We start from the raw sequence: 16,970 nt of genomic DNA on the forward strand, positions 1-16,970 counted from the left end.
TCTATTCGTCAATATGATCTCATACAATGACTTCTTCCTTTTCTTTTCTCTCTCCTCCCCCTTTTTTCCGTTCCCCCCCTCCCCCCTTTTTTTTGGGGGACTCTTACATATGATATAGGTCTTCCCTTATCATCTGGGTCCTACACTTGTTGATCATCCAAACCCCCACTAGAACACCTGTCCCATCAGACGCCCATACCAGTTCTTTGTGAGTTGCAATGACCAAGGTAACACTGCTCAGAGGTCTTCTCCTCATTAATGCGGTCAGGAGAGTAGTTGTGGTGCATTTAATGTGGTGGTGACAGCCTTTCCTGGGATATTTTGAGCCTTCTTTCTTTTTATGCGTTTGGAGTGAGGGCTACAGTAGCTGGGAGGCATCATTGATTCTGGGCTTCGGGATTTCCGAGGAGGAATTACTCCTCGAACGTGTTCTCTTTGCTCAGTTGGCTTGGGCAAGGATTACGGGCTGCGACGTCTCCTCGGAAGGGATTGTCCTCGGACGGGCCTAAGGCCCAGCCAACTTGTTATTCTGGGCCGGTCCCCACAAAAGTGATTAGTGTTACTTAAACAATATAATAAAAAAATGTTTAGAATTATTTTTTGTGATTGGTGACGTGCCAATTTGTAAGATATAAGTAGTAAAATTTGTAACATTTTTAGCACCACTCAACAATAAAATACTGTGAAAAACAATATAATGAATAGATGTTTAGAATTATTTTTTGTGATTGGTGACGTGCCAATTTGTAAGATATAAGTAATAAAATTTGTAACATCTCTAACATCACTCAACAATAAAATACTATGAAAAGTATCATTTATAGTGAAAATGGTAAAAATGATAATAGAAAAGAAAAAAGAAAACAGTTGTGAAATATGTGTCAAACATGGGGCAAGACAAAAGTTACATACAAGAACAGTGAAATAGGTGAAAATGTGACATGGTTTGATATTTGAGAAAACTATTTTTTTACTTTCTTTTTCCTGTCAGAGTCACTTTCAAGTTTCAACCAAGTGAGAGTCCTTTTTTTGTTTTTTCTCTATGCCAGTGAGTAACTATTTAAGATTACATGGACAAGAAAATTTTAGGAGTCAATGTAACCACCAAATACTGATATTTAGACTTGAAAAAGTCAGTTATTATCACAGCCGACGCATGGGAGAGAGGGAGAAAAAAAAATTTTGATGGAGTAGGTGAAGTTACTCACTGGACATTATTTAATTGCTTCTTCTTACAGTCGGCGTAGTGTATACAGGGAGTTGTAAAATAAGGATAATTTAAATATGTAAGATACCTTTCAGCCAAAAAAGACAGAAGTATAAGATACCAAATTCCCAGAGCCGATTGGTGCCTTATCACAATCACACTACCAATTCCCATTTGGATTTCCTCAAAATAAAAAACTCTCATTTGGAAAACAAGTTTTTTTTTTTTTTTAATAATATAATCATAATAGTATTTTGATCTATGTCTATTTTATGATGATTGTTTTTTATCATTATGTCATAACACCAAATGATTTTTTTGTAGAGAATGGATTCAAACCTCATCTCTCATCTTATATCTCTCATTTAACACAAATAACTTTACTAATTGAGTAAACTAAATAACTTTACTAATTGAGTAAACTAGAGCCCAGAGGTTTATTCAAAATTGCATTTGGCAAACTTACTGTAAAGTTGAATTTATTCAACTATGTGTTGACTTTATTTCGTGCTAAATTTGCATATAATTTAGCATTTAGAAACCATGTATTTAAGTATGAATAATGTAAGGGTTGTGTATAAGAGAATGTGAAAATTTGATTGAGAGTGTGCAACAAGAAGGTGACTCATGACTGACTCGCGAGTGGTGACTTATCAAAATGAACCACACGTGTAAATCATGCAGGAAGATGAAGAGTCAGGACAGTTGTATCAATATAGGACAAAAAGTATAGTCTGACTTAGTCTGGTAACTGGCGACTGGAACTCGCGACTCATCCCAATCGCGAGTGACTCACTAGTGCACCCTGTTTTGTTGAAAAGTGACGTTTCACATTCCATCTCATACCCTACTATAAATACCCTTATACCCACAAAATGTAGAGAGCTTTCAGAGATAATTTTGAGAGATAAACCCTAAAGAAAAACAAGATTGATTCATCTACAATCTTAAACACTTGATTCTCCAAATTCTTCTACTCTTAATCTCTTTATTGTCATACCCATAAGAGGATCATAAGCCAAATCCTTACCTCACCAAATTTAGAGTAGTGAGAAGGTTCTTGGTGTTTGGGAAGCAGGTCAAGAGAGAATTAATTCATATTTGTTGATCAATGGGTTAACTGCAGGATTTGGTAAGTTAGAAAAGACACGGTTTGGCTTAACTTTGTTGGAAAAAGAAGTTTGGAAGGCTTAAGTGCATTGGGTAGATTAGACTTGGAGGGTATTTGCTATTTGTGTATCCCAACTGATTTTCTAGTGGATCATTTACTGCTTTGGAGGGCGGCGGAGATTTTTTGTCAAGTTCTTCGATTTTCTCTTTGATAACACGTGTCAGTGTTATCTTGTGTTTATATCTCTCTTTCCCTTACTCTTAGCTTTTAATTTCTGCTGGTAGTGATTAATTAATGGCTTAGAGTAATTTGTTAGTTTAGGTATTGCTTATATTTCATATTCCACATATATATTATTTGAATATAAACTTGTTTTGAAAAATTATGTATTTAGAGTCTTAACATTTATAAGTGTTTTATACATTAAATGAGTTTTCACTTACCACCCGCATCAGATATGCATTGATGTTGTTATTATTATTATTTGCTGAATAAGATACGCGTTATTTAAAGTTTGAACGCCATAAAAAAAAGCACTTAAATAAGGCTGAGTCAAACCAGGCGCCAGTTACACAACTGTGATTTTTGGTATTAAAAAATAAAAATGAAAAAGGAGCACTTGAGTGAGACTACACTAGAAAGAGCCCAAGTGAAAAGGACCAGAACCAATAAAGAAAGTGAAGACAAATATTACGGCACCTCATGCAACCAAGGTTATAAGGATCAAAATCCAACTCGGAATAGGTGAGAGGATTTAGGGATCAGCTAGTAATTAAGATTGGTATAAAAATCATAAAATCCTACTTTTCAATTAAAAAATATATTAAAAATACCTATAATTTTAAATACATAAAAAAAAGTAATTTTTGACAAAATTTTCTAAAAAAAGGAAAAGTACCAAATTACAAATATATTAGTTGATAACTCGTGCTATGCACGGAAACTTACCTATTTGTGAGGTACACTAAAATAATTTTATAAAATCTTAAATTGATTAAGAAACTACACAATTGCATGATTTGCTCTTATGTAATTTCAATTTGTGTTACAAATTGATGAAAAAGCCATTGCTTAAACGTGCCATGGCTTGCAAAAAATTTGTCAGACAATTTTAGATACTACAAAAAAATAACTCAAAAATTCAAATATTAAAACTTATGAAAGACCAAAAAACATTAAAGAAAAATTATCAACATTTGAGTTTGAGTTTGAGTTTGAGTTTAAGTTGGATTTGTTAGAGAGATAGAGTTTTACTCGTCGTTAAGTTTGGGTTAAAAAAATAATTTTGTTTAAAAAAATGATGAGTTTGAGTTTAAGTTGGACTTATCAGAAAGATAGAGTTTCACTTCTTGTTAAGTTTGGACTAAACAAAAATAATTTTATTTAAATCTTGGTTTGATGTGAAAAATTGTCGGAGATTAAGAGGTTTTGGTTATATATATATATATATATATATATATATATATATATATATATAAACGAAGTTCAAAAGTTATAAGTCACAAATATCAAGTTCCAAATTCTAACACCGCAAACATACATAATGTCTAGCATAAGCAATTCAAAACAAAAAACAATACCTAATGTCTTAAATAAACAACACAACAAATAATAACGTTTCAAATAACATCACAAACAAACGCAGTCATCAAGACCAAAGTTTTGGTTATCTTGTTTGTGTCAAACATCTCAGTAACTAATCAACACCAAAATCAAAATAATAAATTAAAAAAATCACTGTCGGCTTCAATGGTCTATCTCACAGGGTCATCATCGTGCTCGCACTCGCACTCACTCTCTACTCTCTAGTCTCTTCTCAAAGTTGATTGTTGAATACCATATTCTCAAAGTTGATTGTTGAATATTTCATCCTATGACATCCGTATTTTGGTGTAGAGTGTAGACGGGATAAGAGAGAAACAAAAAAACTTACCACCTGCACCAGATAAGCGGGGTTGGAACCCATCTTTCTTATTCCATGACAATAAGAGAGAAATAAAAAAAACTTACCAACCTGCATTAGATAAGCGGGGGCGGGGTTGGTGTAGAGTGTAGACGGGATAAGAGAGAAACAAAAAAACTTACCACCTGCACCAGATAAGCGGGGTTGGAACCCATCTTTCTTATTCCATGACAATAAGAGAGAAATAAAGAAAACTTACCAACCTGCATTAGATAAGCGGGGTTGGCTGGAACCATGTCTCTCTTATTTCATGACCAAAAAAATTAAATAAATAAAGAAAGAAAGAAAAAAACAAACAAACATGCCACCTGCAACAGCGTTACCTAAATAAGACTAACTAAACAAAATGCAACCTCGGTTTTTGGTTTTAAAAAAAGCACTTAAATAAGACTACACCAGCAAGAGCCCAACAGAGAAAATAAGCAACCAGACACACCTAGTGAAGAGGACCAGAACAAGCAAAGAAAGGGAATACAGCAGCACTAAACAGGCAACCACAAAAATCACCAACAAAGGAGACCAGCAACACGAGTCTCAAAACAAAAGTCATAGAGCAACAAAGGTAGCAGATTCCGTTTTCTTGCACATCACGTGACACTCACAAAATCACACACTAATATAACTCAAACACAGAAAATTCGCATTACCCATGTTGGCAAAGCAACGTAATTTTGGTTTTAATTCATAGAAAAACCGGAAAAAATTGGCATTTTCTCTTTTTAAAAAAACAATCCAATATTTTGTTTATTTTCCCAAACTAATTAGGGAAATGTCCCTCTTTTGAAACTAGATTTTCTTAAAATCGAGTTAAACTCTATAGTGATGTTTTTAAGGAGCTTATAATAACGTTTTAAAGACATATAGTAACGTTTTAAAACTCGATTTTAAAACGCCATTATAAGTCCTTAAAATGTCACTATAGACTCCTTAAAACACCATTATAGGGCTCTAGAATTTTTTTTTTTTTTTTTTTTTATAACTCAATTTTGAAAAAATTGAGTTTCAAAAAAGAGGCGTTTTCTCTAATTAGTTTGGAAAAGGGAGCAAAATGCTGAATTTTTTTTTTTAAAAAAAAGAGGTATTTGCCCATTTTCTCCTAGAAAAAACAGACTAATGCATGTTATAATTTTTCTCACTGAGTCACTGGTATTATTTTGCAAAGCGTTCAGACATTAAGCAACAAAAGAAACAACAACAAATCAACTTAAGCAAAAGATAGGGATAAGCACTACGCTTATCAACTCAATAAAATATAAAATAAACAACAGCAACCTCACTGTCCTTAACCCAAACCAACCAGAAACGAAAACCAACCTCCTTCTCAAGTCAAGGTTAGCGGAGTAGTAACGAGCAAACCCAGGAAGTCAGTCCAACCATCGACGAACGACAGTGATTAACGGAGCAGAGAAGAGAAAGGGCTTGAATCTGACCGTGTGTGTGAGAGGGAAAGTAATTTTTTTTTTTTCTAGTTAGGGTTTGGATTTGGCTAGGTTTATTTAGGTTTCTTATTTCAGCTGCTCAAAAAAATATATTAAAAAAAAAAAAAAAAAAACCCAATAAATCACCACCAAAGTTTGAGTGCGTCATCAACGCTGTTCATCCACCACCACTAGCAACCTTCGTTTTGATTCCTATTCTCTTGTTTGATCTCTAAAGCCTCTTAAGTTCTCAGTTCCTATTTTCTGATCTGGATCTACAAATTCAAGCGCCAAAAAGAAATGAGTCTCTCTGGCAATTGGGCTCTTATGGTTGGGTGGATGGGCTGAAATGTTGGTTTGGTCATTTTTCTGGTAGAGATATAATGTAAACATTAGTGGGTGTTTGGCCTTTTGAAGATTTGGACTTTGTATGAGATTTGAAGAAGATAATGTCTTTGAAGAAGACAAGGAGGCACTAGATATCAGTCAGAGATGAAGAAGACAAGAGGCGGTGGTGTGGACCTGCTGGCAGAGGATGAAGGCATTAGTGTCACCGGCGAGGATTGGAGGTGGTGAACCAGTGGTGGTGGAAACGTGGAGTTTTTTTTTTTAATATTTATTTTGGGCAAATAAAATAAACAAATGCAAAAAAAATTATAATTTAATTAAGTAAGCTAAAATGTGGCACATTTTTATTTATACAGCATAGGAATGTATATGAAAAGTGGAACAGAAAATTTGGACTTAATTTTTACACCAGAAATCTCTAAGAAATCTAACGGTTTAAAAAAAAAAACCATTAAATATTAATAGCATTTTTTTCCTCTCCCTCCTTATTTATTACTTTCCATCTTAAAAAATATAAAAAAATAAAAATAAAATAAAAAGAGAGAAAGTATTGTTTTCCACCTCATTAAGTGTGCATTTGGCATTGGCATAAAAAACCAACTTTTTTTTGCAATTTAACTTATTTTTACTACTATTCATAGATCTCATTGCACTTTTTGGTACTATTTATAGGTTTCATTGAACTATTTTAGCTATCTTTTAAGTTTATTTACAGTACTTTTAATAAAAAATTTTCAATTTTGGCTAAATAAAAAATTCCCAAACAAACACTAAATGTCATTTTGCCATTTTTTCAAGAAACTTTTGAAGCCTTAAGGTCACCCTGCCATATCCTGAATTTTAAAGTACTGACACTGACTGAAAGGTTTTCCTATATATTGACACTATTTCCTAACAACAAAACCACATTGCAGAGCTTCTCAAAAAATAAATAAATAAATAAATAAATTGCAAAGATGTCATCTTCAATAATCCGTGGCTTGATAGGGCATTTAACTATATCGCAACTTTTGTTTTAATAGGGTACCAATGCCATTTTCCTAGCAAGGAGATATGGTACCGATGGTTGTTCACTCAGTCACAATTGCATTATGAACCAATTTTTTTTATTTTTTTTATTTAGCCCTTTTGGCAACAATATTTGCTGATATTAATTTATTCATGAACTTTTTTTTGAGAAAATTTATTCATGAACTTGATTATTTTTACTAGCGTCAACTATATATAAACTGATCTTTCTTGTTCAAAATATTACTGGGCTGTGTCTCTGTTTTTTACAATCTAAAGTGTGAACTTGCTTCTAATTCAGTATAGTAGTTCAAGTTTTATTAAAAGAAGAAGAATAAATGGAAGCTGGGAGGGAAGGAATAATTTAAAAAAAAAAAGTGCTATTAGTTAGGTAAATGACTTGGAAAGAAACAAATAATCAGCTATGTTTTATAACTGTTAGATCTCAATGGTGTGACCACCTCATACCCTTAGTGCGGTGGTTATTCTACAAGTATAAATGCTTGTGAAGTGTGGGGGGTAAGGGCCGAGATTCAAGTCTCCAAAAAGAAGCTTCACACACATATACTCTTAGATTAGGTTAAAGTAGAAATTTTATCTCGTATAAAAAATTAAAAAAAAAAAAAAAAAAAAAAAAAAGAAGAAGAAGAAGATCTTAATGGTGTGAGAATAGTGTAACTTAAATCCAACTTTATATATATATATATATATATATATATATGAGTTGAGTTCAAGTTACACTTAATATAACTCTAGCTAAGTAAGATTACATCACCAAATAACTTGTTATAAAATTTATATTTTGAAAATCGTACCGCTGAATTACATGTTCTATATGTTCTTAACATATATATCAATTTACACGTTAATTAGATGTTATTTACCATTTGATCTATAAACTTATCTTTTATGCGTTATTTTAAACTACAAAAACTTTAATTTAAATAATTAATTAATGACATGATTATTAATCTTTGATCACTTTGAAATTTTGCAAAATTGTGCATGCATTGAGAATATACGAAGATAATGTAATCTAACAATGAATTTGTCAAAATTCACGCCCAATTAAAGAATATTGAGTGTTGTGACATTGCTTAAAGTTGCACCAAGTGTAACTTGAACGTAACAATATAAATATATATATATATATATATATTATGAGTTGAGTTCAAGTTACACCTAGTGTAACTCTAAACAATGTATACTACCTAATAACTTTTTTTTGAATTCATATTTTGGAAATCTTATCGTTGGATTATATGTTTTATATATTCTTAACATGTATGCTAATTTTCATGCTAATTAAATGTTATTTACCATTTCATCCATAAACTCATTTTTTATGCATTATTTTAAATTACAAAAACTTGAATTTAAATAATTAATTGATGACATGGCTATTGATATTTAATTACCTTGAAATTTTGCAAGCATGGACAATACATGAAGATAATGTAATCCAATGGTGGATTTGTGAAAATTGGTATCCTATCAAAAAATATTGAGTGGTGTAACATTACTTAGAGTTACATCGAGTATAACTTGAACTCAACCTATATATTATAACTAATAATATTCAATTTAAACAATATATCAAAATTTCAAATTAAGAAAAAAATCGTGTGAATTTGGTTTTTATATTTCTAGATAAACAACACATAATAATCTTCTCAAGAAAAAAAAAAAACAAAACAAAAAAAAAACAAAAAACAAAACAAATGACAACACACAATAACAAAGTTGTAATAAGGTTCATTTAAAATTATTAATGTATATTTATTCCGTAATCCGTATATATATTTTTAGAAGATATTTATTCTTTATATAATTTATTACTATTATTTAGTCAATATATATATGAGTATTTGTTTATTTATAGGTAATGTATGTAGTATTAATTATATGACTATATAAGTATCTATACCTTCTTCTTTTTTTAGAATATATAAGTATCTATATCTACTATCCTCAAAAAAAAAAAATATATATATATATATATATATATATCTATATCTATTATTACTTTATTAGTATATTTGTTGTATACAAGTCTGCATTAAAACTCTTCGTGTTTGTTGAAATGAGATTATTTTTATTGAATTATTTTGTTAATATAAAATGGATAAAATCAATTACACCTTAAAATTTGAGGTTATACAGTACTAAAAAGTATAAAATAAAGAAAATAAGTTAGCTGGGCTAAAAATTCAGAAAAAATAGATTAAAAAGACAAGGGGCCATTGGGCAAAACAAAGACTCCAAGGGGCAACGGCCCTGGCTGCATCAAGTTGGCCAACAAGTTTGAAGTTCTGTCAACATAATAAAAAGTCCTAAAATCAATAAAACTTTGCTATTAGCATTTAGCACAACTTATTTCACAATCTACTAAATTAGCTGAAAAGTTAAGACATAATTAAGATTAGTGAATAGTCAATTTTACATGAACCCATTACTCACACAACTTTTATTTTTTACTACTTACAACCTATCGTCATATATCATTGTATAAATATTGTGTCTTTGAACTTATTCAATTAAAAGAGGTAAGACATATTTTGATGTCTTTAATCACCTAGAAGAAGTGCTAGTTAGTTTGGGAGAGGTCGTTGACGGCAGAGATGACAATTTGGGAGTTAGTTATTATTAGTATTGAATAGAAAGGCAAAAAAAAAAAAAAAAAACTTCAAAAGAAGCATGGTTTCAGCTAGATAAATTGAATATTTCTCTTTTTAACCTTTTAAGGAATTAAAATAAATAAAAAATCTATAGTAACAACAAAAATGTTTTAGTAAACTCAACCGGTAAAGTTTATTGTTATCGAATAAGAGATTTAGAGTTCGAACCCAACCTATACCAAAAATCAATTTGTGTCTTGACCTATAATAAAGAGCAATTATCAAGAGAGGACATCATAAATTAAAACTATCTCTAAAAAAATACAATAACAAAATACTATCATCTCTTGAGTTCTGCTAATAGACTTCACCGTAGTGTGAAAAGGTGTTAAGCGAAAAAATAATAATAATAATAAAATCAATAAGACCCATTCTAAATAAGCAACTTTGGGCTCATCAATTAATTATTGCAAGAATGCTATTTTGGTATAAAAAAAAAAAAAAAAAAAAAAAAAAAAAAAAAAAAAAAAAAGGAATGTGATGGCAGATGATACACTGACAAGAATTAAACACCACTGCTTCATACCCTTTTTCGCCTGTGTTTTATGTAAAGATTCATCAATTAACAAGAAAAGGCATTGCCCTGTACACGGATAATATTTCTCTAGTTGAATCCATGTGTAGTAAATTATTCACTTTTCTAGAATTGAGAATATTTCAAGTGGATAATATTCCCAGAATTCTAAAAGTAAGAACATAATTCCCTAAATCCAAATAATGAAATGAAGTATCACTTGAAGAAGCAAAAAAACTAGTCATTAATATATGAAGTTAAAAGATTAATCTATTTTAAGATATTCCAAAAAATCATTTGAATACTTAAAATGAAATAATAAATTAACTCAGAAGCATTAACAATATGATTATATGATACAAAATTTTAAAATGTTCTATTTAAGCTTTGATTTTTCAAACGTTGTATGATGTGTTTAACTTGAATTAACTTAAAAGTATCAATGTCTATTTTTTTTCTATCATAGATATCGTTTTTAACTTACAAATGGTTTGGTGATTGTACTTATATTTAATTTAACCGATTGATTAAGAGAAATTGCTATAATACATCATGTTAAGAAAAAAAATTATAGACTACAATAGGAAAGTTAAAAGTTATTTTTAATAATAAAAAAAGTTTTGAGTTTGGATTTGTGAAATTTTGAAATCTCTTTAAAAAACAAGAGAGAACTTGGAATATTTCATGAATGAAAGGAATTCTGTTAGGTTAACTAACATTAGGGGGTATTTGTGCTCATTTTCAATAGTTAATGGGGGACATTAATCGATTTTACAGTTTAGGAGAGGAATTATGAACTTCTCCATAAATAAAGGGGAAACATGTTTTCTTCCCTTTTTATTTTTTGGAGGGGGAGAAGGAAGTTAGTAGGGCTGTAAACCAATCAAGCTGAATTGAGTATTAAAATTTTAAATTCTTTCATTTTTATTTTGAATACAAGTTGAGGTCAAGCTCATCACCAAACAAAATACATGTTCAAGCTTGTTCATTTTGTTGCAGAACAAGCTCAAACTTGTTTACAATTTACTTATATCATACTCTCTCACTCTCTCGCTGGTTATGTGTTACTGATGAGTATTAGAACTAGTAGTTAGGGATTTTAATATTTGGTAGCTTTTTGAATTTTTTAATTACGGATGGGTTTTTTTTTTTTTTTTTTTTTTAAACTAACACTGTTATAGAATATTATTATGTGTTTGTATTGACTTAGGTGGTGTCTTCAATTGGTTCCCACTCTGTATAGAATAATTTTTGTCCCACTTGTAATATTGAAAGCATATTTTTGACTAGAATATTTTAATGCAGAAAAAAATACAGCCAAAACATGGACGAAGGTGATTTAATATTTGAGATTCACCACGGGGAAAGGTTCAAGAATTTGAATGGGTTAATTTATGTTGGTGGTGACATATCAATTCATGGTGAGGGATATGATTGGGATTGTATGTCTTTTATTGAGGTTGAGAGTATTTTGAAATCATATGGATATAAAAGGGGGGATTTAGTTTATTACAAAGAAGTTGGCATGAATTTGGATGAAGGGCTTGTGCAGATAAAAACAGATCCAGATGTGTTGAAGATGGTTGACTGTCATAAAGGTGTAGAAAGTGTGGTATTATACACTGTTAGTCAAGAGATTGATAGTGATTGCATACCATTTGCTCATAACTTACCTGAGAGTATTATTATTGGTGGTAGCAAAAGGAAGGGAAAAGAGAAGTGTGTTTCTAATGCTGCTGGTTTTAATAGACCAAAGTTGCGTGGAATCTGAGGAAGAGGATGGCCCCACGTGAGATAGAGGGAGATGTGGAAAAAATTTGGGTTTTGTTTTAATTGAGTTTGAGGAAGGTTGTTTCAGTTTTTTAACTTTGTTTCACCAAAGCAAGAAGCATGTGCTTGTCACATGGATCACGATTCTGTTAAATATAACAGCAAAAATAACATTAGTGTACAAAGCGTAATAAGTGTGATAGTTTAGGGTGCAAAGTGTGCAGTTGGATAGTTTAGGGTGCAAAGTGTAATCTAGTGCATAGTTTAGGATGGTAAAGTGTAATTTCCCCAAAAAATTGATGTTAAAAGCAATATACAACTCACACCAACATTTACAATCAAGGAGAACAAAAAGAGTTATTCAGTAACTACTATGAAACAACAAAGGAAAAAGATTATAAACATATAAAAAAAATTTAAAATTGTCTTTCATTTATTAGAAATTGATATTTTAACATTTATTGGATAATTGAGATGTAAAGGATTGGAATCCTATTTTAATTTTAATTTAATTTGATTGATATTTTCCATTTACTAATGTAATGTTTCCTACGAAGGAGATGAATTTCTAAGATTGAAATCCTAATGTACAATCAAAGAGGAAGAAACAAAGAATTGTTTAAATTTTCATACACAGTAGCTTTCTCATGCATTGCATGGATTAGCGACTAATATTATATATAGTTAAATCAAGATTCATGTTCACGAGCTTATTTACAAATACATTATTACGTGGTTCATGTTAACGGATGCCCTAAGGGCAATTATTAATAAACCATAATAGGAAAGTTTTGATACCATTTTCATGGAAAATATAAAAAGATATCAACAATATTTATTATTTTATCATTCTTTAAATAAAATATTCCTGAAAATAGCTCCTAAACCAATATCTTAAAGGCATTGGTTAACATTTTCCTTATTATATTTGTATTTAACTTATTTAATAATCGAGTTTAAACTTGAGTTTGAGCTTAGTTTATTTGCTAAAAAAATGAACATAAATAACATTTTTCCGTAGCACCACTCCTTTTAATAATTGGAATAATAGTTTGGAGGAATTGGGAATTTAAACTATTGGGGTATGGTAAATTTAATTATTTAACCAATACTTCTAACACTCTCCCTCACGTGTGGGCCGAAACTACATTTTAACAGGTGAGGCCCAACACGTGGAAATTTAAATGAGAGGTAAAGTGAAGGAGACAAGAATCCAACTTCGAATCTCATGCTCTGATACCATGTTAAATTACCGATTGTCCCAAAAGGTTAAACTATTAGGATATAATAAATTTAATCATTTAACCAATATTTCTAACATGTGCGAGTATCATTACTCACTTCTTTTTAAAGTTGGCGTAGTGTGTACGAGGAGAGATGTGCTAAGTATATTCCTTAGCATTTTAATTTAGAAAAATATCAGCACATAATATTTTCACAATATTTTTACAAAAAAAAATGTAAAATAATAGTTTGTTATTAGTTGTTATTTGTAAGTAAAAAATTATTTTAATTATAGGTTGAAATTAAAACCTATAACAACTTATCATGCATGATTTGTAACAAATGTATTGTAAAATCATTTGATGTGGGATATGGAAGTGTCAAAACGTGAACATATCTACTTCTAGAAAATAAGAAACAAAATATGTTTGCTTCTGAAAATAACCTCAAATCCACAAGGGTCCTTAAATCCTCAAGAAAAAAGAGTTTGGAATCCACTAAAAAATAGTAAGACAAAGTCTGAATTTTATTAATTGAATAATTGTTAAAAAAAAAAAATGTTTACTGACTTAAGGGCCTCTGTAAAACTTAACAAACAAGAAAATATATTCAAAAATAACTCCTAATTAATACCCAACTATAACATGAAGCAAATTTGACTAACAAAACATTAAAATCACCTAAAAGTAAAGAAATAATAACTCTAAACTTAAAATTTCAAAAATTAACAATTAAATATCAAAATTAATAAATAACAAAAAGATAGGTTCAAGTTACACCTGGTGTAACTTTTATAAACTTACACCTTTTTACACCGTAGATTTTTAAGAAATCTAACGATTAAAAAAAATCATTAAATGCTATTATTTTCCATCTTATTACCTAATTAATACTAGCATTCTCTTTCTTTCTCTCTCTCCTTATTTGTTGCTTTCTACCGTATAATATTTTCTTCAACACAATCTAACCAAAAAAAATTGAAAAATAATCCCATAATCATGGATGCTTTGATATTTATGGTCCCACTACCGAGTAACGACAGTTATGTTGACTAGCTTCATCAAATTTACTTTGCTAGTGACATACGATAAGGGGATCAACTCATGATTTCAGATTAAAAAAAATGTATGTAATAGGGTATATAACGGTTTTTATCTTATAATAATACATATAGGCACACATGCATGCATATTAACTTTTTTTTCTTCTTTTTTTCTTTTTTCAAATGGTTGATAACGATTCACCAAAAAAGAAATTTGGTATTCACAAATAAAAACAATAAATGGCTGATTAGTTATTAGCTACAAAAAGTAGGGTTTTAGTAAGTCTAAGTGTCTAACACTTAAACGGCATTATTTTTTGCTACAACTAACATAGAACAGTTAGACCAAAATATTTCATAATTTCATACATGATCTAGCAAGTAGCAACCTTTGATGCAAGAGAGAGACTTCAGATAATCAGTGGCAGAGTAAGAAAGTTAGTCATAAATAAAACTAAAAAAAAATACAAATGCTGATATTTAAACATAACAAAAAAAAAAAAAAAAGTACAAAATCGTGACATAAATTTGTTAAGCATTTACAAATTTTACCCATTAAAAACAACGCAACATGTCTATGTACATAGTGCTTAATTGAGCATCATCACTTGACATTGTTAAAATTATATGTGTAATTAATAAATAAATATAAACTTCTCAAGTTTAAGGATAACAAGAAAATTTTGGTACAACAACCTTTCAATTGATAATGATCATTGCATAAACTGTTTGTAATTGGATCCAATTCATTGTATTTATTACGATTTTACCCACGTGTTTGCTCAAACTCTCTACAACTCAGTGATGGAATAAACAATTTTTTTTCATATAATGGTACAACAGTGTAAGCTTTAGTGTTATGATATTCATTAAATACAGAGTCCAGACCATTAATTATGATTCCCTACTTTTAGTCCATTAATTGTAGGCGTGATCCCATAAAAAAAGTGAAAAAAAATGTTAGTATTAATTAAAAATAAGATAAAAAATAATGATATTTTTTTAATTATTAAATTTTTAAAAAATTTATGATGTAAAAAAAGTATAATCGTGTAAATGATATCAATTATAACTTGAATTCATTTCAATTCCAAAGGTCTAATAGAAGATTCTGTCGTACCAAAATTACTGACCTCTTTTTTCTAAGTTGGCACAGGATGCGTCAGGCTCGGTCTCTTCTTCTGCTCAATGAAAAGCTCATTTACGAATATAAAAATGTAGTTGTTACTTAGGAGGAGTACTGTGAAATAAAAGATCCCAAGAGAAAAAATATCAATCACAGTACAAACTAGACAAAGAACACCCAATTATTAGGTCCAGAACTACAAACAAGCAATAACAAGATACATCAGGGAAGAGGACCAGAACCAGCAAATTAAGGAAGGGAAAACAGCAAAGACAGCAGCACAGACAACCACGAAAACCAGCAACAACTCTACAAGTACAGCAACAAAGGAGACCAGCTGCCTAAAAATTTACAAAAATCCCCACAGCAACAGCACAGAGAAACAAAGGTAACAGTTATCATTTTCTTGCACAACAGTGTACACACTCACAAAATCACACACACACGCACACTGAATAAACAGAAAATTCACATGGATAAAAAATTTGAATTTCTTAAAATCATGTCTTCAAATCACGATTTTAATTTAAAAAAATGTGAGTGATATTCTATTTAATGGTGTGTGTAACTAGCACTACCCAATTCACAATACCCTAATATTGTTTAACATTCACATACACAAACACAGTGTCACAAAGGCTAAATTCTCATGGATCTAACACACAACAACTGTTAGAAATACTTAATCAACAAACAAACCCGCCTGAGAGTTCTAGAAGGGTATGGATCTGGCTAGGATTATTACCGTAGTTTTAAAAATTGGACCAAATTGAACAGGCCGGTTCAATCAGGAACTAGCACCAATATTCCGGTTGGTAAAAACCCTAAAAAAAGGTTCAAAAACTGGTAAAATTTGGAAACTATTACTAATAGCACTATTAGAGGAAGAAAAGGAGATGACCCGACATGATTACAGTTAGAGATGGCAATACATGTCAAAATTTGCTAACTCAACCTGGCCCCAGAAATGTCTAACTCCAACCCGAATTTTTTGACTCAATCCAAAAATGGATTGACCTATGACTCAACATTTTTTTTGCGGTCAACCCGACTTGAATCATTTTAAAAAAATATATATTTTTTTAGTAAAAAATAATAAAATTAAGACAATACTGGTTTAATTCTTTATTGTGAGGTCTAAGGAAACAATTGAAACCTTTAAATAACTGCATATATACAAATGAATTAAAAGATGAATAGTTGAGGCATTATATAATGATTAAAGATTTTTAGATATCAAATAGTAAAGTATATGTCAAGATAGTCTGGTTATGTAGATATATGTGAAAAAAATTTATAAGTATATAAAGAGTGAAGTCAAAGTACCAATGAAATTAGCATAAATTATAAATGTTTAGGCCTATTTTTTAATTTTTTAACAATTTATGTATAAAATAAATAGTTTTTCAAAATAAATTATGACATTTCTTAGAATGGGTATTTCTTAACATTGACATAATATTCATAAAAGAGACCATGTATAAATAAGTAAACAATCACAATTAAGTAAAGAGACCATGTATAAATAGCTTTAATATATATTCTCAAATTGAAATAGAGT

The sequence above is a fragment of the Quercus lobata genome, chromosome 3 (genome assembly GCF_001633185.2).
Source record: "Quercus lobata isolate SW786 chromosome 3, ValleyOak3.0 Primary Assembly, whole genome shotgun sequence".
NCBI lineage: Eukaryota > Viridiplantae > Streptophyta > Magnoliopsida > Fagales > Fagaceae > Quercus > Quercus lobata.